The 25,430-nt window shown below is 42.3% G+C and overlaps 1 protein-coding gene across 5 annotated transcripts in view; it reads right to left on the reverse strand.

Annotated features, from left to right (window-relative positions):
- TMEM51 (transmembrane protein 51) overlaps nucleotides 1–25,430 on the reverse strand; it is a 93,271-nt gene that overhangs the window by 25,241 nt on the left and 42,600 nt on the right. The window contains exon 2 of one of the 5 annotated variants that reach the window (XM_069078470.1): nucleotides 9,507–9,570. The exons of the other annotated variants lie outside the window; for them this stretch is intronic. The gene's annotated coding sequence lies outside the window, so the exon portion shown is untranslated. The remainder of the gene's footprint in view (nucleotides 1–9,506; nucleotides 9,571–25,430) is intronic. 5 annotated transcript variants of the gene reach the window in all.

Below are 25,430 nucleotides of genomic sequence, written 5' to 3' on the forward strand. Positions count from 1 at the left end.
CTCTCTCTCTCTCTCTCTCTCTCTCTCTCTCTCTCTCTCTCTCTCTCACCCATAATTCTCCCAAGGACCAGTGAACAGAAGCCAAAGAACAAAGTACTGTTTTGCCTCCTGGGCCTGTAAGATCCCAAGTCTGATGTGGAAGTGCCAGGCTCTGGCTGTGGCAGCCTTGCTGTCTGAATGGGATGGATTTTGTGTCTATGATGGATAAATTCATTAGCTATTTGACTGTGTTTACTGTAACCAGCAGGCCTGGCCAAGTCTTAAATGGCTTAGCCTAAAACAGGGGCTCTGGTATTGATCAGGAGGCTTTTCAGCCGTCTGGCTGCTGGGACCAGGCTTCTATTAGGGTCCATCACTCCACTGCTCAGAGAGCCAGAGCTCTGGCCTCCTAAACATGATTTAAGAGCAAAAGGGATTGACAGTCAGTCAGTCAACAGGCATATCTAACTTGCTTAGTATGTGCCAGGTACTATGCAGCACTGGGGATACAATGAATTGGAGCGGGGGACACTTTCCTGCCCTCCCAGAGCTTACAATCTAATGGAGGAGACAACATGCAGATAAATATGGACATACTAATATATGCGGGGTAAATGGAAGGCAATCTCATAGGGGAAGGCATTAGCAACTGGGGAGAAAGGGAGAGGAATAACAGAAAGTAGGATGTGAATACTCAGTGAACACCTGGATAGATCCTAATATTAGAATCTCAAAGAAGGAAGGAGAATGATGTTCTATTGGGTTTCATGGATATCTTTACAGTGGTCATTTAGAAGGAAGAATGGTCAAGTGGAATAAGCATGATATTCAGAAGACTAGGGTTCAGAATCCTGCCATTTCCATGGATTACCTTAGACCTTTATAGGACTTTACTTCTATGGGACACAATTTCCTCATCTGTAGAATGGAAAGGATAGGGGCTTGGCTTATAGAGATGGCCTTTTAAGGACCCTTTTGGTTCTAAATTTATAATCCCAAATCCCAAAATAATCTCTATATTTCCAAATCCCTATAATCCCAAACACATATATCACTTCTCAGTAGTCTGTTTCTCCAACTTTAAGATGAGGGTTATATTCTACATGAATTTTTTTCTTTGTGCATATTTGCCTGGCCTTAGAATCTTATGATAGTTTTTATAGTGTCCTTCCCCCAACCCCACTTCCTGCCCCAAGATCCTTGAGGATCTTTTTCTTCATTTTTTATCTTTGTGTCATCATTGCCTTATACTGTAAGCATTAATAAAGACATGATGAGTTGTTCAAAGTCATATAACAATAATAACAGTCAGCATTTTTATAGTGCATTAAGGTTCGTAAAATGTTTTACTAATATCTAGTTTTATCCTCACAACAACACTGGGAATTAGGTGCTGTTATTAGCCCTATTTTATAGATGAGGAAATTGAAGTTGGGAAAATAGGGACACTGCCAGAGTCACACAGCTACTAAGTATCTGAGGCAGGATTAGAACTCAGGCTTTCCAGATCCCAAGTCTAGCCTTCTTTATTCATGACATCTGCTAGCTGCCTAAAAACGAAGGGAGGTGGGCTAAATTACTTCTAAGGTCCCTTCTAGCTCTACATCTAAGAACCTATGATGATAAAATGTGACTGAGGAATTTAAACAGCAGTTTTAAGTGGTGGTATGAAAGGATTCAGGTACCGAGAGGAGGAAGTTTCTGTGGTTGCCATAATGGGGTGTTTGGGGTTAGCAGCTGGCGTTTGGATATAAAAGCCTCAAATAAGATGGCGGACAAGAGGTCTAGTTTTACTCATTGCCAATTTAGCATCTTATCATAAGGGAACAAGTATACAAAAATCTGAACTTGGGACAGCCAGAGGGTGGTGATTCACATGGCAAAAGGATTTTTCTAGTTAGCAAAGGATTTAACACAGAATTCTTTTCTGTAAGGAGTGGAGTGTAAATCTGTGCTGGCCTCTCTGATCAACAAATATTTGAGCTTAAAATGGAATCATGATACCAAAAATAGCTGTGGAAAGAGATATTATTGGCATTACCCTGGAGGGCACCCAACTATTTGACATAGCAGTACCTTTGCCTCTGAATCCCCCTCCCTTGGATATCCAAGAGGCCATGCCATTCCCTCATTCCTATTAAGGGTTTATTCTCAACAGTCTGGATTGATACGTGACCTAAATTTGGCTGAGGACAAGGGTTGGCATTGAATAGTAGAAAGATCACTGTCCTCACAAGCAGAAGACACGAGCTCAAATTCCAACTTTATTTATTCAAATGTAAACGTTTGACTTTTTTGTATCCCCAGTCCTTAGCATGGTGTCTGACACAGAGTAGATACTTAATAAAGTCTTGCTGACTGATAGTTGTGTGTCTTGATCCAAATAACTTAATTTCTCCAAGTGTCAGTTTCCTAACCTGTAAAATGGGAAAGTTATTTCCTTGATCTAATTCATACAGTTGGAGCTGTGATCTCAGGGATGCCGTTATTCCCTCACTGAGAAAACTCAATCCTGCTACCCCTTCTCATCATGTGCAGGTCTTGTCCTGATAGGACATTGATTGATAAACATATTCTTCCAAGGGATCTACCACCCCACAGTGGCCCTGAGTTCAAATTTCAGCTCTTCTTCAGGCTATAACTATGTGGTCTTGGGCATCACTGAACTTATATAGGTATCAGCTTCCTCCCTCTGAAAATGAAGGGGCTGGGTTCTCTCTATATCCCTTCCATCTTCAGGTCCTCCCTGCTTTCCAGAAGTGATGCAGAATGGAGAGCCTTTTAGCCTTGCTCACCCACAAGCCAAGTTCGGAGGAGAGATCAGCCAAATTAAGCCCTGGCTCACCCTGAATTTCTACAACCTGACCTGCTGTAATGGGAATGCAAATTTGGAAGATCTTCCCTGCCCCTAGGCTAAAGTGCACCTGGAGCCTGGGGTGGGAGGCTTGTTTTTCAGTAGATACTTTTTGATTGGCCAGTGGGTCCAAAAGGTTGTTACATTCTCTGAGCCAGGAGAAGGCTATATAAGCCCTGATGTGAGGCTTTGTTTTGGGGGCTCACTTTGAAAAGTGTTCTGTGATTTGATCTGTATTCTGGGAAGCCGTTGTCCAGGCCCCCCCCCCCCCCCCCCCCCCCCCCCCCCGGCTTTGAAAAACCCAGATGTGGAAACCCAGATGTTGACTGGGTATGGATGTAATGGTTGGACAGTTTGGAAATCTGTCTACTTGATCTGTTTCTGTCTTGATAATTCTGCCTGTATACTTTGAAGTTGGGGGTGCTGACCTTTTCTCCTGAACAAGGTAAACGATATATGTCTGACTGATTAAAGTAAGCTTGTTAACCCATTTTGAGTTGCTTTCCTTTAACAAAGCAGATCCAAGAACCTGTATGGGCAGCCACCCTGAGCACGCTTGGGGTGCTTGCTGTTACACCTGCTCTTGGTGACATTGAAGCAAGGCATTTGTCTTGTTCCCAGGAAGGGAAGACAATAATTTCAAAGGCCTTGTAGATCTTCGGCTGGATTGCTTTAGCCTGTGAGGGAGGGAGTCCTTTACCCTGGGTTTTTGTTTGCTCGTTTTCATCCTGACACTTGCTTGGAATAGAACCTAGGAGGCCAGGCCTGGTTGTTCCCAATTCCTTAAAATTGAAAAGAAAAAAAGAGGCTTTGGATCCTCCTCTCCTTCTGACCCCACACTAACTGGCCAACTCTCCCTGGAGAAAGGAGAGAAAAATACCCAATTTGGCATCAGGGAATACTTGGATACTTATAGAAAGAACCTTTTCCATGGATCAAATTTCTTCCTTTCCTTCCTTCCTTCCTTCCTTCCTTCCTTCCTTCCTTCCTTCCTTCCTTCCTTCCTTCCTTCCTTCCTTCCTTCCTTCCTTCTCTCTCTCTCTCTTTCTTTCTTTCTTTCCTTCCTCCCTTCCTCTTTCTCCCTCCCTCCCTCTCTTCCTTCCTTCCCCTCTCCTCCTTCCCTCTTTTCTTTCTTCTTCCCTCCTTCCCTCTCTTCCTTTCTCCTCTCCTCCCTCCCTTCCTTTCTTCCTTTTCCTACTTTTTTCTTCCCTTCCTCTTTTTTGTTATAAGGACAGTTCTCTGGAAATGAGGGAAGGGAAGGGATATAGGTGGAAATTTAGGTGATATAAAAAAAACTGTTGAAGTGAATAACTATGGCTAGGTGTCATAAATATTATTTAGTCTATCACATAATAAGAAAAGTAGTTCACATATGTATGGAGCCTTGTAGACCAAAGAACCTTGGCCTAGAGCTGGAAGGTACCTCAGAGACAATGTGGTCCAACCTCCTCATTTCATAGAGGAGAATATGGAGGTGCAGAGAGATGACATGACCCAAGGACATACAAGCAGGGATCAGAGAATGGCGGAATCACAGATTTAGAATTGTAAGAGACCTTAGAGGTCACCTAATTCAACCCCTCACCCCTATTTGACAGATGAGGAAACTGAGTTCCAAAAAGTATGACTTGCCCCAAGTCACACAGATAATTGGATTCAATTCAACGACATTTATTAAATGCTTACTATCTGCCAGGCCCTGTTCTCAAGTCCTTGTATGACAAATCCAGCAGACTTTCCACTGTACCATGAGGGCGCTCAAATACCAAAAAGGAATTAACCAAGGATCTGGGCTTGAGGCCAGCTAGGTGGCACAGTGGATAGAATGCTGGGTCAAAAAGACCCAAGTTCAAATCCACTCTCAGATACTTATCAACTGAGTGATCCTGGGTAAGTCACTTCACCCTGTTTGCTTCAGTTTCCTCACCTGTCAAATGAGATGGAGAAGGCAATGGCAAACCACTCCAGTATCTTTGTCAAAAATTTTCCAAATGGGCTTGCAAAGAGTTGGACACCACTGAACAAGAAGTGGGCTGGGATTTCAGCCTAACTCTTTCTACCCCCAAGGCCAGTGCCCTCAATTCACAACAGCCAGGATGCTTCCTTTCAAAGAAAGTTTTCAAAGAAGTTGGCCAGATGAGGGGTGACAAGGAGCTGAGAGAGGGCAAGGACCATTCCAGAGAGGTGTGGCATTCCAGAACCCATTCCAGAGTGGCGATCTTCCAGTCTTGGCGACTGCTTGTATGTTGGGATGAGGTACTAAGCATTAGAAACCTGGACAAGAACTCAGACAGACATTTTGGAGGCAGAGTGGGCTTAGTGGGTGGGCATCATCCTAAAACCCTGAGGTTCATCTGGTGGCACTCTGAATTTACTGTAATTTAACAGCCCAGCCTAATCTTTCACTTAGAGCCCTTGACTGATAGTGCAGGTTTCTTTTATTGGCTAGAGACATTTTTTTGTTTTCTCTCTAAGCAAAGAAGTCTGAAGTGCTGGGAGGCTAGACCCCTCCCAGTTCCAAGGTAAAGAAATCCCTTATCAAGTGAAAGGCTTACTTAAAACCTCCCCAAAACACCCATTTCTAGCTGGTGAAACTTCAAGAGACAAAGCTTTTAGTATGAGGGATTATCAGGTTTGGATTCACTTTCCATGGCTGGTATTAAAGGCTCACACATTTGGGAGCTAGCAGAGAGCATTTAGTCTAACTCCAGCCCCCAAAGGCTACCTCTATAACATTTTGCAGGTGAGGAAACTGGGGTCCATAGAACTAAAAGGACCCAAGGGAATGGGATAGCTAGCTTGGTACAGGGGATAGAGTGCTGGGCCAGAAGGGAGGAAGACTCATCTTCCTGAGTTCAAATCCGGCCTCTGACACTTACTAACTGCATGACCCTGGGCAAGTCACTTAACCCTGTTTGCCTCAGTTTCCTCATCTGTAAAATGAACTACAGAAGGATACTAGCAGTATCTTTGCTAGTAAAACCCCAAATGAGGTCAGGAAGAGTCAGACACGACTGAACTGACAACACAATGTATGTTCTGGGGACCCAGAGAATGGCAGATACACAGTCCTGGACCACAAGGAGCTTAATCTAGCAGGGCATACATCACACTAAAATTGCGCATGAAATATGTATAGAATATAAATGAAATATAATCTCTCAGGGGAAGGCACTAGGGACAAGGAGACCTGGGAAAAGCCTCTCCAGGAAAAGGGGGAGTCAAGCTTATTCCTGATGGAGGCAGATGCAAAGAAGCAGAGCATCTACGTTTAGAGAAAGCCAAAGCAAAGCAAAGCAGGGAGACCAGTGACGGAGCATTGTGTTTAAAGAATTACAAGTGACTAACTTTGCTGAGCATTCTAGTCCCAGATTAAATCATATTTTTGCCAACACAAACATTTCCCCTCATCATCAGGAACAATTAGTGACCGCTGTGGGAAGCCAGGCACACCAACATAATGGTAGTGGAGTTGTGAGTGAGCCCAGCTGTTCTGGAAAGCATTTGGAATGACGGCAGGAGGCACACTGACATGCTCATACTCTCTGACCCAGTGATCCCAGTATCAGGCATATACCACAAGTCAAAGACTTCTGGAAATATTCATTTGTTTCATTCCTGTCCAACTCTTCATGACCCCAGTTGGGGTTTTCTTGGCAAAGATACTAGAGCAGTTGGCCATGTCCTTCTCCAGCTCATTTTACAAATGAGGAAACTGAGGCAAACAGGGTGAAGTGACTTGCCCAGGGTCACACAGCTATTAAGTGTCTGAGGCCATATTTGAACTCAGACTCCAAGCCTGACACTCTATGCACTACGGTGCCACCTAGCTCCCCTAGAAATAAAGGTCCCATTTATGCTTAAATACTCACTACAGCACATTAGGGTAGGGGAGAAAAATCCCTGGAAACAAAGTGAGTACCCATCAATTGTGGAATGACAGAATAATCTGTGGACTGTGAATATAAGAGATAGCACTGCACTGTAAGAAGCTATTAAGTTGAGGAATTCTGGGAAATCTAGGAAGAGATGTATAACTCATGCAGAATGTTTAGATCCAATGACCACATAATGTAAATAATACCTCAAAAAGGAAGCTAACCTCCAATTAGTTGGAATGGATTAGTTGTAATTGGTCCAAGAGAACAGTGATGAAACACACTCGCTTCTTCTTGAGAGAGAAGTGGAGAGCTACAGATGTTTCATATGGTATCAGACTCTATCAACTTTGTTAGTTTTGTTAATCTCTTTTTCTTGGATACAAGAAAGGTTGGGAGAGAGGCAAGAAAGATAGCAGGGGTAGGGAGAACTACATTGTAAAAAATGATAAGTATAAAAATTAATAAAGGTTTCTAGTCTATAGACAACCCTGTTTGCCTCAGTTTCCTCATCTGTAGAATGAGATGGAGAAGGAAATGGCAAACCACTCCAGTATCTTAGCCAAGAAAACCCCAAATGGTCACGAAGAGTCAGATATGGCTGAAATGACTGGACAACAAGTCTATAGAGGCCTGCAGTGTCAACTGTGGAGAGTTACAAAGGGCATTAGAAACAAGCCCTGCTCTTAAAAGGCTTTTTATTTACAAACAATCACAGGTGAAGTGAGGAAGTCTTCAGTTCAAATCCAGCCTCAGACACTCACTAGCTGTAAGAACCTGGGCAAGTCACGTAGCCCTTTTTGCCTCAGTTTCCTCATCTGTAAAATGAGTTGGAAAAGGAAATGGCAAACCACTCCAGTATCTCAGCCATGAAAACCCCAAAATGGGGTCATGAAGAGTCAGACATGACTGAAACAACTGAACAACATAAACATGAAAATAGGACACTTGTGATGTAAGGCATGGAGAAAGGAAAATGTAGGGTAGGGAAAGGGCCTTGTATGGAATCTCACAGAGCTCAGGCTGGAAAAGACCTTAGAGGCTGTCTAGTCCAGCCCCCTCAGGAAACTGAGACCCAGAAAGGGGGCTTGTGTGACTTTCCCAAGGTCATACATCAGGGGTAGAATTTGAACCCAGATTCCCTGACTCCAAATCTACTGATTTTTTTTTCCCCATTGCACAATGCTGCTTATCAAATGCCCAGTCTGGTTGGACTATGATGGGCAAGAGGCCCCAAAACAGGGTCAAGTAGTATGATGAGCCAAGCTGTAGAGCAACACCCTGAATGCAAGATCAAGGACTTGGAACAGTATTAAGCAGATAACAGGGTGCCACTGAAGGGCTTAAAGCAGAGGAGAGATGTGAAAAGAGGCAGCTGTCACACAAAGGAAGAATTTGGAGGGAGAGGACCCTGAGTTTCAGTTCAGGCTCTGCTATTGGCTACCCCTGGGACTTAGTAAGTTACCTTCCTTCTCTGGATTTCACTTTCCTCCTTTGTTAACTGAGGAGATTAGACTAGACACTTTCTAAGGTCCCTCTCAGTGCTAAATTCTATGATTGTATGTATGGGACACATTTACTGAATTGAATGTGGGTGCAAATATCTACCTATCATCTATCTATCTATCTATCTATCTATCTATCTATCTATCTATCTATCTATCTATCTATCATCTATCTATCATATTGCAATATAGTACAGTACCTAACACTTACTGTTTACTATATTATATTCCTAAAGCTTGCTATTGACAGAGAAAAATATTATGCACAATTCATGGTACATAGTAGGTGCTTAAAAAATGCTTATTGTATTGCATTCCTCACTTGCTTATGTATTCCTAGGCTTGTTTTTACAAAGAAGAAAGTGCTTAGTACAATGTCTGATACATAGTAGGCACTTTAGAAATATTTATCGTATTATATTCCTAACAGCTTACTTTTAACAGAGACAGAATGCTTAGCATTGTACCTGACACATAGTAGGTGCTTAATAAATATTGACTCAGAAAATAACTAAAGAATTATCACACATAGAGAGTTGGAAGATTTTTCTTATAGTTCAATATCTTCATTTGGTAGGTGAGGAGACTGAAGCCAGAGAAGTAATTTGTCTAAATTTGTACAGGTCATCATTGGCAGGATTTGAACCCTGGTCTTTGGGTTCAACTCAGGGCTAATGTACTTTCCATTGTCCCATGTTACCTCCCTGAGGAATGATGGCTGGGTGTGGTCCTTGCAGTTGGGGAGGCTGAGAGATCCCTCGAGTTTGGGGGTCTCTAATAGCTAAAGCTATTTGGGTGTCTACATTAAACACAGTATCAATACGGTGAGCCCCTAGTAGTAGAGGACCATTGATGCTTAGTGAGTGGTGAAAAATGAAAGCAGTTAAATGTACCATGCCAATCAGTATTGGGATCAGTCCTTTGAGCAGCCCCTCCATTTCCAACCTGGGCAAAGGGAAGAGATCCAGTCTCAAAAAAAGAGGAGAGGGAAGAGAAAAATGGGAAGGGATATGATGAAAAATCTAAGTATTCAATGAAAAGTTTAAAATATTCAATAGAAAGACAACATGTAGGGGCAGCTAGGTGGCGCAGTGAATAGAGCGCTGTCCCTGGAGTCAGGAGGACCTGGGTTAGGATCTGACCTCAAACACTTAGCACAAAAACTAGCCATGTGACCCTGGGCAAGTCACTTAACCCCAATTGCCCTCCAAAAAGCAAAAAAGAAAAGTAAAAAAAAAAAAAAGACAACGTGCTAAAAAGAAAAATTTGGTCTCTTGAGTCAAGTCTTACCTCTGTGTGATCCTATATGACCTTTAGCAAATCGACTGACCCCTCTTGTCCTCAGCTTCCTTCTCTGTAAAGTGAAAAAGTCCAGCTCTGGATCTATGATCTGAACTCAAGAGCGTCATTTAAGCCTATGAAAGGTCATGCCTGAAGATGTCAGCCAGGGCCCTGAGTTTGAGAGTAGGGAAGGACCCGAGAGGTAGGATGAGTGAGCTTGGTGGCTGGGCCAGACAGGCTGGTTTGGCAGCTGAGGCCGTGAGAGAGGTTGTAAAAGGAAGCACAGGGCATTAGCTCCTTTCTCTTCCTTTTGGGCCAGGGTGGGGACAGTCTGACATGATAGTGATGACTTCCAAGAGTTCTGCAGGCCTATTGTACGTTCTATAGACATAAATAAGCAAACAGACCAGGCCATCGGTGAAAGGGTTGCTAGGTCACAAGGTGTGTCAACAACTTAGGATCCGAGGTGAGAAGGGATGAGAAAGGCTTTGTGGTGCAGGGAGAAAATTACTGGACTCAAAGTTCAAATTCCACTTCTGAAACTTATGACCCGGAGGCAACTTAATCTCTTTGCTTTAGGCCCCTCACTTGTAAAAAGGGATAAGAACCGAGTTAACCTCAGAGGGTTGCTGTGAGGAGCACACATACTAATAAGGCAGATAAAACAATCTATATGTCATTCATTCATTCATTTATTCGTTCATTCATTCATTCATTCATTCATTCATTCATTCATTCATTCATTCTCTTTAAGTTGAAGGAGAAAACCAAAACACAGTAAATTTGCTCTCAGAGAGACACACAAATAGTAAACCAAGTCAATAAGTATTAACTAAACACTTACAAGTGGAAAGAAGGCCCCTGCTTACACTCTGAAGGGGTAGGCAATATGGGTATCGGGGAAAGGAGTAAGAAGGGAGAAATTTACTTCAGAGTAGAGCCCAGAAAGGAATGAAGCCATGGCTAGCCTGGGCACTTTCCTTAAAACAGAGACTCTGGGAAGAATTGGCCAATCAGAGAAAGAGGCCTCAAGGGCCTAGTGATCTTCTAAGGTGAGAAAGGCTACTGTCCCAAGGTGGAGAGAGTCAGAGTCAGAGAGTCAGGAGTGGAGCCCCAAAAAGAAGCAAGCAAATAGAAAGCACTGGGATTACCAATACAAGTCACCATGTTCTCTGCAATTTATCATCTTAAGAGAGTTACCTGGTGCATTGAAAGGCTTAGGAACTTTCCCCCAGGTCTTCCAGGGCTTTCTGTCAACTACCCCATGCTGCCTCTTATCACCCAGCATCATCTAAAACTGAACTATTCACTTTCCTTCTCTCCTCCTCATTTCCTGTTTAAGGCAGTTCCTCTGACTGACTTCCCCATTTGGGTTAATTAATAATCCTCTAGGTAAACCAGGCTTACAACTTTTGGCATCATCTTGGCCTCCTTCCTCTCCCATACTGCCCAGTCACCTGGTTCCGATGACTCTTCTCTATTAGCTCTTGCCATCACCCGGTTTGGACCCTCATTACCTCATGCCTGGATTACCGCAAAATCTTCCTAATAACTCTCTCAGTCTCTAGCATCTCCTCCCTCTAATCTAATTTGTACCCACTGCTAGAGAGTACTCTCTTAAATGTCACTTTCCACCTCTCCCTCCCCACTTTCTACCTCTTACTCTGGACACAGAAATTAAATGAAGCATTATTACTTCTTGGAAAGGGTGTGTCTAATGACTGTCCTATGGATCAACTATCCCTATGACCCTCTAGAAACTTCCCTGCCCATCATTCCCCATTTGTCTATTTCTATTAGAAAATAAGCTCCTTGAGGGCAAGCCCTATGGTTTACTTTTGTATTTGTATTCTTAGCACTTTAGTACAGTGGCTAAATGCTTTTTCATCAAATCACTCATTCATCACATTATTTCTTTGCTAAAGACCTTCAACAGCTCCCTGCTGCCCTTCACAACCTCAACCTAACATACCTTTTTAGCCTCATTATGGAATACTCCCCTTCTAGCATTCTATGATCCAATCAAGTTGACTTACTTCACACAGGACACTGCCTCTCCCACTTCCATGCATTTGCACTGGCTCTCCCTGAAGCTTGGAATTCTTTCACCTCCAATCTCTTAGGATCCCTCTTACCTTTCAAAATGAAACTCAAGTGTCATCTTCTACCTGAAATCTTCCCTATTTCAGTGGCTGTTAGTGCTTCCATCCTTAACTATTGTGGATTTGTTCTAAATAGATTTACCCTGCATATAATTACACATTTATGAGCTGTTTCCCCCAGTAGAACTCAAGCTTCTTGAGGGCAGGCACCATTGCATTCTTGTCTTTCTATTCCTAGCACCTAGCACTTAGTAGGTGGCTCTTAATTGATGCTAGAAGATCAATGGATCCTTCTGAATATCTGATTAGAATCTCAGATGTAGAAGGGATCACCATGGCCATCTAGGTCAACCCATACTGGAACAAGAACCGTTTCTCTTTCCACCCTCTCCAACAAGTCACCCAGGCCCTGTCTGAAGACCCCTAGGGAGGGAGCAGCCACTACATCATGAGGCAAACGGTTCCACTTTGGGACAGCTTATTTAGTAAGACGTTTGCCCTTAAATCAGACCCAAATTGGCCTATTCCCAAATTCTACTTCTCCTGATGTTGTCCAGGGACATACAAAAGAAGTCCAATCTATCTTCCACGGGGCAGCCCTCCAATTACCTGAACATAGCTAGCATGTTCCCTATCCTCCCCCCTCCCCACTTCTCTAGGGTGAACCTTCCTCGTTTTTGCAACCGATATGGGGTGCCCAGCCCTGAACACAAGCTACAGATGTGGTCTGAGCCAGTCATAAAACAGCTGGCCTGTCTGTCACCTCCTTCTTCCTGGATCTGATACCTTTCTTAATACAGCCTGAGATTCACTTTTTTCTTGTTTTCTTTTTAATTTTTATCAATATATTTTGTTTTCACATCACCTCCATTTCCCAGCGTATCCATTCCCTTCCATGAGAGCCATGTTATAACAAAGAATAGGAAAAAAAAAGTTTTAGCAGCTTAATCTGCCATCCCCAGTGTTATCAATCCTTCTCGGTTTTATATCATAAGTAAATTTGATCATTGCGATATCTACACCTTTAAATCACCGTTTAAAAGGTTAATCAGCATAGGGCCAGGCACAGATCCCTGAGGAAGGCCACTGGAAACTTTTTTTCAAGTTGATGTTGAACCTTTGGGGGCAGAGAGAGGGGGGGTGCCGTATTCCACCTTTCTTGACATGAGTCATTCCATTTGAGAATGAGTCTCTATTTAGCATAAATGAACAGTCACCTCTAACCATTTTTTTTGTTTTTACTTTCCTTTACCCCAAATTTTGAGTCAGTCAACAGGCATTTATTAAGCTCCTATTTATGTGCCAAACACCGCTAAGTACTAGGGATGCAAAGAAAGGCAAATAACAGTGCTTGTTCTCAGGGAGACAAGTCTAATGAGGGGGATGTTGTCCAAACAGTATTAAAAAGACAGAGCCCACCTCGTTTTAGACCCTGGAAGCCGATAACTGACCTAGTAGATTACAAAGTTTTTGTCCTCTGCCCTGACACACAACAAGCTGCCCCCCCAAGGCCCATGGCTAACAGCTAGTGAACCCAGTTTGACTGCGTTTTTGACAGACTTGCCTTATCTATGGGCACATTCTAGAGTCCACTCACCCCATAGAGACTTTCCTTCTTAGTGGGCCAAAATAGGCTTCACTCTGCCTTGGTTTCTAAATCACAAACAGTGGGTTTTCTTGCCATGACAAACCATCAATGATTATTTTAAAAATTTATTTCCTGGGGGTGGCCAGGTAGCACAGTGAGTAAGAGCACCAGCTCCAGTGTTGGGATGACCTGGAGATCCGAATCCCAGGCTCAGACACTCAGCACCACACCCAGAAATAACTGGCCGTGTAACCTTGAGCAAGTTACTTAACCCCGATTGCTTAAAAAAAAAAAATTATTTCCTTAACCACATACTTTAAAAAAAAATTTTTTTGGACCAGTGAATTCTAACTCATCTTTATTTTTAAATGCATCTTTTATTTTTTCCAATTACATGTAAATTTGAGTTCCAAATTCTCTCCCTCCTTCCCTAACATGGCAAACAATTTGACATAGATTACATATGTCTAATCAAATAAAACATTTCTATATTAGTCATGTTGTGAAAGAAGATAGAGACAAAAAAAAAGAAAAAAGAAAGAAAGTAAAAAAACAGAACGCTTCAATCTGCATTCAGACTCCACCAGTTCTTTCTCTGAAGATTGATAGCCTTTGGGGCGGCCAGGTGGCTCAGTGAGTAAGAGCACCGGCTCCAGTGTTGGGACGACCTGGAGATCAAACCCCGGGCTCAGACAGCACCACACCCAAAAATAACTGGCCGTGTAACCTTGAGCAAATTACTTAACCCCAATTGCTTAAAAAAAAAAAAAGATAGATAGCCTTTTTTCATCATAAGTCCTTTGGAATTGTCTTGGATCACTGTATTGCCACGAATAGCCAAGTCATTAACAGTAGATCATCATACAGTATTGCTGTTATTATGTAGAATATTCTGGTTCTGCTCACTTCATTTTGTATCAGTTCATACGATTCTTCCTAAGATTTTCTGGAACCATCCTGCTTGTCATTTCTTATAGCACAATAATATTCTATCACAATCATGTATCACAATTTCTTCAGTCATTCCCCAAATGACTAATAATGATTATTTATTTAAATAAAAAGTTCTGAATCTACCTAATCACATTTCTCTAACTCATATTTTCCTGTTATATAGAATGGTAAGATTGTCAAAAACTTTAAAAAATAATTTATGCGTCTACTGGATTGCCTTGCTATATCCCATTGAAAGAGGTAAGAAGGTTATCCTGGCATGACTTGTTTTTGTTGAAGTTAAGTGGGCTCTCACTACTTCCTTTTCTATATGCTCACTAACCACTCCTTAAATAATGTTTTAAAATTCTGTGAGGCATCAAAATCAGGCTGAACGGCTATAGTTTAAGAATTCCATTTTCTTCCTTTATTAAAATGAAAAAAAAAAGGTATTTACTCTTCTATAATCCTATGAGACCTCTGCCATGCTCCATGATCTTTACTTTTCTTTCTTTTTTGAGGGAATCAAGGTTAAGCGACTTGCCCAGGGTCACAGAGCTAGTAAGTATCTGAATCTGGATTTGAACTCAGATCCTCCTGACTCCAGAGCTAGAGACCCCCAACACAAACACACACACATACAAACACACACATACATTATTCTGTAACTTCACAAATCCCCTTGTATAGATGTTCAATTGAGAATCCATTTCTAACAACTCATATTTCTTTCAAATTCTTTTTTTAAACAATTGTTGTTGTTCATTTGTTACAGACATGTCTGACTCTGTTTGGGGTTTTCTTGGTAAAAATGGCTTACCATTTCCTTCTTCAGCTCATTTTACAGATGAAGAAACTGAGGTAAACTGGGTGAAGTGACTCTCCATCTAGCTGCCCTCCTCCATGGAGATCTTTAAAAGCCCCCCAGCAGTATGGTTAGCAAGCACATTAGGCCAGTCTCTCAGAACCCAAGGATATACCAGGGTCCTCTCAGTCTGGTTCCCTAAACTCATCAAGGGCAGCAAATGCTCTACAAATCACCCATGAGCCTAGTCCGGGAGCTTGTTCTAAACATCCCGGTAACTGTATTTTAACGTAATTAATGTCCTTTTTAATCTCATGTATTTTATTTTATGTATTTTAACACGAGGGGTCTGTAAACTTTACCTGATGGCCAGAGGGTCCATGACACAGAAAAAGGTTGGGAATGAGAGCTCTCCGTCTTTTTATTTATCTTAATTCTCTATTAGCCCATTTTTTTCTTGTTCTCTCTGGCTCAAAGAGCCCTCTTTTTGGCAGAGGAAACAGCAGCTAAATTAGAATTGAGCAGTTCTGCCTCGTCTCAGCTGTCACTTCTGATGGTCCCATTTGCCCTAAACAACAATTCTAGTCCTCACTTGAGCCTTTTTTCCCTGGCAGAGGCTTTTTTGAAGTCTTTATGCTGTCCCCGGCTTCCCTGGTCAGCCTCTTGGGCTATTCGTCCTGACACTATTCAGACAGAGCCATGTGATGCTTTAGGAATCATCTCCTGCCTTTGCTTCTATCCTCTGTGTGGATCTTAAGAAAAAAAGAAAAGAAGGCAGGAAGAAAGGAAGGGACAGAGAGAGAGAGAGAGAGAGAGAGAGAGAGAGAGAGAGAGAGAGAGAGAGAGAGAGAGAGAGAGAGAGAGAGAGGAAGAAGAAAGAGAAAGGAAAGGAAAGATTCAACACTGAGTTTCCTATTCATTGAAATACAGCCCTCACATTGCAACACAGCAAGCCACCGGTCTGACAAAAGTCTGAGAGCTCAGTTCCTTACTCTAAGGAAACAAAACCTCCATGGGAAATCCAGCCCTAGGTCTATGGATTAGCCCCGCAGGGCTCCAGTCTGTCCAGTTCCCATCTTCTTTCTGCCAATCTACCAGCTGCTCCATCCTTCCCCTCCCCTCCTCTCTCCCATGATTCCCAGTATAGTGCCAGCCTAGCAGGTGAGTTACATTAGAACAACTCTTACACCATTCCCCCCGCTTCTGCCTACCCAAAGGAAAGCAAGCCCTGTCTTTCAAAAGAAGCTGGTGGAATAAATCCTAAAGGTGTGGTTTGGTTTTAAGAGCTGGAGAATCCCCAAAGCTCTTATTGCCCACTAGACCTCAGCCATCATCAGACATGGCCCCAAAAGGTCTTTTTTTGCTTCCCATATCAATGACCACAAACAATTCAGAAGTATTCTGGAAGGTAGATCACTTCCTAGAAGGGTTTGAGCCGAATACACTCAAGGACTACCTTCCTTGAATACCTGTATTGCTGTCTCCTCCCTGAAGCTTGTCCTGACTCCCCTTCCCAAGTGAAAGTGACCTCTTCTCCCTTCAAATTTCTTTTGGTCCTTTGCCTGGATTTCTTCTTACTTTTCTCACTTTCCCGTATAACAGTCTTTATCCACTCAGATGGTGAAGGGCCTCTTCTTATAAGCAATCTCTGAATAAAATACCTGGTGCCTTCCACTCAATGTTCTGACCAAATTGATCTACAGTTATCTCTTCCGCATCTCAAACTTCCCCATTGTGGTTTTGATATATCAATGGTCGGCATACAAAACTAAATGGGAATTTGGGGGAGTTCTGCAGAAGCCACAGATGACAAAGAGCCTATGACCAAATAATTAAGCCAAACTTTACAATAAGGTGCTGTAAACACCCCATAAAGAAAAAAGAAAAAATTCTGACTTCTTCTCTGGCATGAAGGGAGGGTCAAAAAATGTTATGCCAATTTTCTAGATTGCAGGGGTTTGTTTGACTAATGCCTGTAACGTGGAAGTTCTCAGTCAATGTCTTTGGACAGGTCATTCCCCATTCCAGAAATGCTCTCCTTTCTCACCTCTTCCTCTTAGAGATCCTAACTCCTTTCAGGTCTCAGCTCAAATGCCATCTCTTTCAAGAGGCCTTCCCCTAATTCTTTTGTATGGCTCCTATATTTATCTAGTTCACAGAATGGAAGTCCTTAAGGACAAGAACTGCCTCACTTTTACTTTTATATCTCAAACCCTGGCAGACTCCCTGGAACACAGTTGGCACTTAATAAATGCTCCATTAATTGACTGATAGCAAGTATAAAAAAAAAACAGTTGGCACTTAGTAAACTGACTGATATAGCAGGTACTTAACAGATATTTGCTGAACTGAGCCAGGATACAACATGGTACCATTCATGAATAAAAAAAGTAGAGTGCTACACTCTTGGGAAATGTTCCATATATTTTTCTTTTTTTCCTTTATTTTTCCAATTTTCTTATTTATTTTTAGTTTTCAACATTCATTTCCACAAGATTTTGAGTTACAAATTTTTCTCCCCATCTTTCCCCCATCCCCGCCCCAAAATAGCAAGCCTACTGAATACTCCTTGCCCCAGTCTGTCCTCTCTTATGTCCTCCTCCATTCTTCCCTAACTTTCTAGTGAGTCAAGATGGATTTCTATACCCCAGTGCCTGTATATCTTATTTCCCAGTTGCATGTAAAAAAATTTTCTTTAATATGCATTTGTTTTTAAAACTTGGAGTTCCAGATTTTTTCCCTTCTTCCCTCCTCACCCACCCTCACTGGGAAGATAAGCAATTCAATATAGGTTGTACATGTGTAGTTAAGCAAAACATTTCCATAGTAGATATACTGTGAAACACTAATTATATTTCCCTCCATTCTATCCTGCCCCCACTTATTCTATTTTCTCCTTTGACCCTGTCCCTTTTCAAAAGTGTTTGCTTTGAACTACCCTCTCCCTCAACCTGCCCTCCCTTCTATCATCCCCCCTCTTATCCCCTTCCCCCCTATTTTCCTGTAGGGTAAAATACCCAATTGAGTGTGTATGTTATTCCCTCCTTAAATCAAATTCAATGAGAGTAAGGTTGTTCCATTCCCTTTCACCTTCCTGTTCTTCCCCTCCATTGTAAAAGTTTTCTCTTGCCTCTTTTGTATGAAATAATTTACCCTAATCTATCTCTCCCTTTCTCCTTCTCCCAATATATTCCTCTCTCACCTCTTAATTTTATTTTTCAGATACCATCCCTTCATATTAAACTCATCCTGTGCCCTCTGTCTATGTATACATGTATACACATATGCACACCCTCATATATAGATTTATACACACCTATACCTACAGCCTCCTATACATACATATATGTATGTATATATACATATACATATGCATATATATGTATGTATATATTCCCTTCAACTGTCCTCATACTGAGAAAAGTCTTATGGGTTACAATTATCTTTTTTCCATATAGGAATGTAGATATTTCAACTTTAATATGTTCCTTATGATTTCCTTTCCCTGTTTACCTTCTCATGCTTCTCTTGCTTCTTGTATATGAAAGTCAAATTTTCTGTTCAGCTCTGTTTTTTTCATCAAGAATGCTTGAACACACCCAGAAATAACTGGCCGGGTAACCTTGAGCAAGTTACTTAACCCCAATTGCTTAAAAAAAAAAAAAGAATGCTTGAAAATCCTCTATTTCATTGAATTACCATATTTTCCCCTGAAGCATTATACTCAGTTTTGTTGGGTGGGTGATTTGTGGTTTTAATCCTAGCTCCTTTGACTTCCTGAATATCATATTACAAACCCTTTGATCCCTTAATGTAGAAGCTACTACGTCTTGTGTTATCCTGATTGTGTTTCCACAATATTCAAATTGTTTCTTCCTGGCTGCTTGTAATATTTTCTCCTTGATCAGGGAACTCCAGAACCTGGCTATAATATTTCTAGGAGTTTTCTTCTTGGGATCTTTTTCAAGGGGTGATCGGTGGATTCTTTCAACCTCTATTTTGCCCTCTGGTTTTAGAATATCAGGAAATTTTGTTTGATAATTTCTTGAAAGATGGTGTCTAGACTTTTATTGATCATGGCTTTCAGGTAGTCCAATACTTTTAAAATGATCTCTCCTGGATCTATTTTCCAGGTCAGTGGTTTTTCCAATGAGATATTTCACATTGCCTTCTATTCTTTCATTTGTTTGGATCTGTTTTTATAGTATCTTGATTTCTCATAAAGTCATTAACTTCCATTTGCTACTATCTAATATTGAAAGAATTAGTCTCTTCAGTGAGTTTTTGAAATTCCTTTTCCACCTGGCAAATTTGAATTTTTAAGGCATTCTTCTCATTTGCTTTTTGGGTCTCTTTTGCCATTTGAGTTAGTCTATTTTTTAAGGTATTATTTTCTTCAGTCAGGCTGTTGACTCACTTTTCTTTATTTTCTTACATCATTCTCATTTCTCTTCCCAATTTTTCCTCTTCTTCTCTTACTGGTTTTCAAAATCCTTCTTGAGCTCCTCCATGGCCTGTAATCAGTTCATATTTTTCTTGAGAGCTTTTGATACAGGAGTTCTGACTTCATTGTCTTCCTCTCATTCCATGCTTTGATCCTTTTTGTCCCTGAAAAAGGAATCTATGGTAGGACTGCATTTCCTCTGCTTGCTCACATTGCCAGTCAATTACTTGACTTTTGAACTCTTTGCCATGGTAGAACTCTACTGTCAGAATGGAGAGAGCTTTGTCCAAAATCTCTGGGGTTTTTGCAGCTGCCGGAGCAATTAGGAGGGTGCCCTCTCTGCAGCCCCCACAAGCTCTGGCACACTGACCACACACCCCAGAACCTCCACCCAAGACTGGGATCCAGACCCAAGCAAGTTAAAGCAAGAGCAATTACCCTCTGAATGGATGTTTGGTCCCCCTACAATCTGCAAGCCAGGAGCTCTGGAGACAGTCACACAGCAGTAGCTGGGGCTGCGTGCCTCTGCCACTTCTTACCCCAGGGGCAGGGCCAGACTGCACTCTTCTGACCTCCTCTTCCAGCAGAGTTTCCAACTGTACTTGCTCTTTGGCGTTTATGGGCTGAGAAGTCTGGAAACCACCACAGCTGCTGGTGATTCACTCCCCTGAAGTCTCCTCTGGCCACTGCTGGTCACGGTTTCCCTGGGGCCAAAACCACATGGCTCATGCAGGGCTGGGCTCAGCTCCCAGCTCAGTACAATAGACCCCTCCTGCCAGCCTGCCAGGCTGCCTTCAATAGGAGATTTGTTCCTCTCTGTCTCTTTGTGGGTTCTGTAGCTCTAAAATTTGGTTAGAGTCATTTTTTACATGTATTGGAGCAGGTGGAAGCTGAAGCCAAAGGGGAGTCCTGTTTCTACTTCGCCATCTTGGCTCCACGCCCCCCCCCCCAAGATGTTCCATATTTGATGAGGAAAAGAAGGAAGAATGCAGGTACCAGTAGCCACATGTCATCGAGTAATCCTCTGACATCCTTTAGAAGACTCCTCTATGGAGCATGAGGATGTACCTCAAGGTTCTATCTACCTACTTTGCCTCTAAACAAGTGTTTGGGAGGATGTTTCCTGGAATATCCTACACCTTCCCAGATACAAGCTGGGGAGACATGACTAGGAAGCAGTTTATCTTTTTCTTTTTTTAGGGGGGTGTTCCATAATTTTTAAAGGGGCATATCCTATCATTTTATGGAGTGTCCTATGATTTTAGAGGGGGGCATCTATATTTTAAGAGTGTCCTATGATTTTTAGGGGGGTGTCCTTTGATTCCATCAGAATTAGGGCAAAAATTCCCTACAGTGATGTAGAGTAGTATGAGACTCATTTGGATTTATTTTATTTAGTCTTTTTGGAGAGGGGAAGGCAGGGTAGTTGGGGTTAAGAGACTTGCCTAAGGTCACACAGCTAGTAAGAAGTGTCTGAGGCTGGATTTGAACTCAGGTCCTCCTGACTCCAGGGTCGGCGCACTAATCACTGTGCCACCTAGCTGCCCCTTTAGACTCATTTGGGACAAAGTAAAATAATTCGTCTTCTACAATAATCCTTAAACTTTTTTTTTTTTTTACATCTTACATGTCCCTTTGTCTGAGATCATTTGTGTGACTTAATTTGCTGTTACATCCACAAGATTTTGACCCACATTCTTCACACATCCCATTGGAATCAAGTATCTCTTTGATGAATAGTCCATTTTCTCAAGCCTATGCTTGATTACAGTCCAGAGGGTTTTTTGTTTTTTTTTTCCTTTTTTCATAGGGGCAATTGGGGTTAAGTAACTTGCCCAAGGTCACATGGCCAAGTGTTAAGTGTCTGGGGCAGGATTTGAACTCAGGTCCTCCTGACTCCAGGGCAGGTGCTCTATTCACTGCACCATCTAGCTGTCCTGTTCAGAGGTTTTCAATGGGATTTCAAATCAGGTAAATTTGCCGGGCCTTTTTATCTTGATAAAGACCCCAGGCATATTATCTTTATGTCTTAGATATTTTTTCAACTTTCCTGATATATGCCGTGGTATAAAATTGTGTTGTAGTATTCCATCTCCATTTGACAATTTCTATAATACTAGACAAATTCTGTCTCAATGGGGACAAGACTCTCAGGTCCATTAGGAGTCAGAAAAATTCTTCTCAAACCTTTCTTTTTGAATGAGTCTTTAACAGTCTAATGAAGATGCCTGGGTCTTACAGGCTCAGCAGGATTTTTTCCTAACAATTGTTTTGGTATAATCTTTGGTATAGCCTTGGTTATAGTCTACTTCTGCTTGGCCTCAGAGGAAAGAATTAGGAGCATCGGGCCACAAGGCAGATTTCCCAATAATATAATGAAGTACTCCCAAACAATGAGGCATGATTGCTTCCTCAAAGGATGGTAGGTTTCCCCTTCCCAGCAGATCTTCAAGCAAAGTAGATGACCATTTCTCGATGATGTTCGAGAGGAAATTGTGTTCAAGTCTGGTTGCATTAGATGACCTCTGAGACTCCTTTCAGCTCAAAGTTTGTAAGATGTGACATTTGGGTTATCGTTGTTGGGTTTGTATTTTTTTAAGTTTACCATGAACAGCTTTCTCTTTTCTCCATGGCTAAGCCTTTCCCTCTTTCCTCATTCATGCAGACTGAATCAGCACCACCAGGAAAAGTGTAAACACAGACCAGTATCCAGGAACATACATGAGGATTGGAGGACTTCTGAGAGCAGGGACTTAACCTCAAATGTTCTCTGCCATTTTCTATGGCAGGCTGCCCGTAAATGGATTTTCCGATAGGGGGGAATGTTTGGATGACGAATGGAGCCTTGGGGCTTTCAGCAGCCCTAGGGTTGGGCATCATGCCTCAGTGGGTAAGAGACCAAAGAGCACCAGATCCAATCACTGCCATCTGTCACTGATTAATGACATATCTTCCATCAGTTAATAACCACTGTTGGAATAAAGCTGGTGGGAGCAGATTGGGCTGGTTTGCTTAGTGAAGGGAATAAGGACCCAAACAACATCTTTCAGGCCTCTCCTCCAATCCAAATCAACTATCTTTCTGACTTTTCTCTTTTACTATTATTATTAACAACAACAATGTGTATTTCTAAATCACTCTAATGTTTATAAAACACTTTTCTCACAACACTAGGTTTGGGGTTAAGAAATGGAGATGCAGCCACAGTCACCTTAAATTGACAGCAGGGCTTCTTGGGTAATTATATGCAAGACCCTAGAGAACACTGTTTTGGGGAGAGGGGTGGGGCAGGGATTGGAACTCATCAGTATGGGTAGCTAACTCCTTGTTCCTCCACTGAGGTAATTGAGCAAGGTAACAGCTGGAGAGATTTAATTAGGACCCTGAGATATTAATAAGGCCACCCAGCCAGGATGTGTCAGAGACAGACCCTGAACCCAGGACTTGACGACCAGTGCTCTATTTATCCTCACCATAACCAAATGGAATACAGATAGAAAAACAGGACATCACGTTTCTTTTCTACCTCATCGCCAGCTCCAGGTCTACGCATTGACTTGGTGGGGGGAAGCGAATCCACTCCTATAGTTGTTGTTCACCCTTCATTTTCTTTTCTTCCTTCCTTCCTTCCTTCCTTCCTTCCTTCCTTCCTTCCTTCCTTCCTTCCTTCCTTCCTTCCTTCCTTCCTTCTTTCATCTCTCTCTCATATCAAAGTTAAATGACTTGCCCAAGGGAACACGGTCACCAAATGGCTGAGGCCAGATTTGACTCAGGTTGTCCTGACTGCGGGGCCACTGCTCTATCCACCATGTCACCTACCTGCCTCTTTACCCTTCATTTTTGAAGAGGACATCCCTTGTCCTGAGCCCCCTATGAGTGAAGGGACTTGATCTAATAAGCCTGTATTATCAATTTATTTTTATCAAATGAGATCATATATGTAAAGCATTTTGTAGATATTAAAAGCAATATGTAAATGTTACCTATTGTTATTTTATAGATGAGGAAGCTGAGGACTGTAGGGGCTACATGGCTTGCCCATAGTAACAGAGGAAGTAAGTAGCATCACTGAGGCTCAAACCCTGGTCTCCTCTCTTCAAATTCCATGGTCTTTCTCTCTTAATTCTAGTGCCTTCCCTCCATTAATTATTTCTTCCTTATTCTATACGTAGCTTGTTTGAATATTTTTGTTTGCATGTTGTCTCCACCAAATGTATTGTGAGATCTTTGGGGCCAAATAGGCAGCTAGGTAGTGTAGTAGATAGAGTGTTGGGCCTGGAGTCAGGAAGACTCCTCTTCCTGAGTTCAAATCTGGCCTCAGACACTTACTAGGTGTATGACCCTGGGCAAGTCACTTTACCCTGTTTGCCTCAGTTTCCTATACTGTAAAATGAACTGGAGAAGGAAATAGCAAACCACTCCAGTATCTCTACCAAGAAAACCCCCAATGGGGTCACAGAGAGTTAGACATGAATGAAACAACCGAAGGATTAATTCTTAAGAAACTTTTCCTGATGTCAAACCTCACTTTGACTCTTTGTAATTTCCATGACTGAAAAACAACTCAGTACCAGTGATCTTTCCCCTCTTCCTGTATCTCCAGCACTTAGCACAATGCTGGACACACAGTAAGTAGGTCCTTCCTACATATTTATTGACTGACCGCCCCTTGTTCACGGTACCAGCACTGTTCCACTTAGCCAGATCCAGAATCACAGAATATCAGAGACCACCCAGTTCAGCCAATGACCAAATGAGATTCTCCCCTCCACTGTATCTGACAAGTGGGCCTCTAGCCTTTCCTTCCCCTTCAAGGGAAAGGGAGCTTCCCTGAAGCTGCCCAAACACTGACCGAGACACTCTGGGTAATCAATGTCTTTAGCCAGTGATTTAATGATTCAGCCTTCACACAGTCCCTCAAACCAGTCCTATCCAGTCCTGCAGCCACTCTTTCTCATACCTTGATTAGCCCATACTAGACCTCCTCTAAAAGCCTACCTGGAAGATTAAAATACAACCTTGATTTCACTCCCCAGCTCAAAAGCCATTCGCGGCTTACCCATAGCCTAGAGGAGAGCAGCCCTGTAGTGGACTGGGCAACCAGGCCTAGTTAGGAAGACCCATCTTCCAGAGTTCAAATCTGACCTTAGACATTTACAAGCTGTGAGACCCTAGGCAAGTCACTTGACCCTGTCTGCCTTAGTTTCCTCATCTATCAAATAAGCTGGAGAAGGAAAGGGCCAACTACTCTAGTATCTTTGCCAAGAAAACCTCAAATGGGGTCATGAGAAGTCCCACAAGACTGAAAAAAAGAGAAGACTTAAAATAGCCTAGAGGATAACTTCCAAATTCCTTAGCCTAATATACAAGACCTTGCATAATCTGACCTCACCTACCTTCGCCAACTGGGCTCCCTACACCTCTATATAAATAACTGGCCAAACTTGTCTATCCTCCAGAAAGAGTAATCATAGTGATGCTGCAAATATGTCCATTGGGTGGCTCATATGACTGCACTTACTGAGGACCTTGGGCCTTTTGGGACACCCTTCCCTGACTACCACGCCCCTCTGAGTGGAGTCTTCCCTCACTCAGAGGAAGAGCTCTGTAAGAACAGAAATTGTCCCACTTTGCAGCCCCAGAGTTTGGCTCTGTGTCTGGCACACATAACAAATGCTTCAGTCAGTCATGCCTCCATTCTCCAGGAGAGACAGCATAGCAATTAAGACAAGGGCTCTGGGTTTGGAGTCAGGGGCCCTGGGTTCAAACTCTAGCTCCAAGTTGTGTGACTGTAGTTAAGGCCCTCCCAGTGTCTGAGTCTTGGATTTCCTATGCACAGCAAACTTTGATTCTAGAATTAGCACTGAATGGGATCTTACACATCCAACCTTTTCTTTTTTTTCTTTTTGTTTTTTTGAGGCAGTTGGAGTTAAGTGGCTTGCCCAAGGTCACATAGCTAGTATCTGATGCCAGATTTGAACTCAGGTCCTCCTGCCTCTAAGGCCAACTCTTTCACGTGATAGAAGAGGCCTCCAAATGCAGGCCCAGGAGTTCCTTGAAC

This window comes from Petaurus breviceps, unplaced genomic scaffold, assembly GCF_028583685.1.
Source record: "Petaurus breviceps papuanus isolate PSGF00001 unplaced genomic scaffold, PetGlider_PUasm1.0 91041, whole genome shotgun sequence".
Classification (NCBI taxonomy): domain Eukaryota; kingdom Metazoa; phylum Chordata; class Mammalia; order Diprotodontia; family Petauridae; genus Petaurus; species Petaurus breviceps.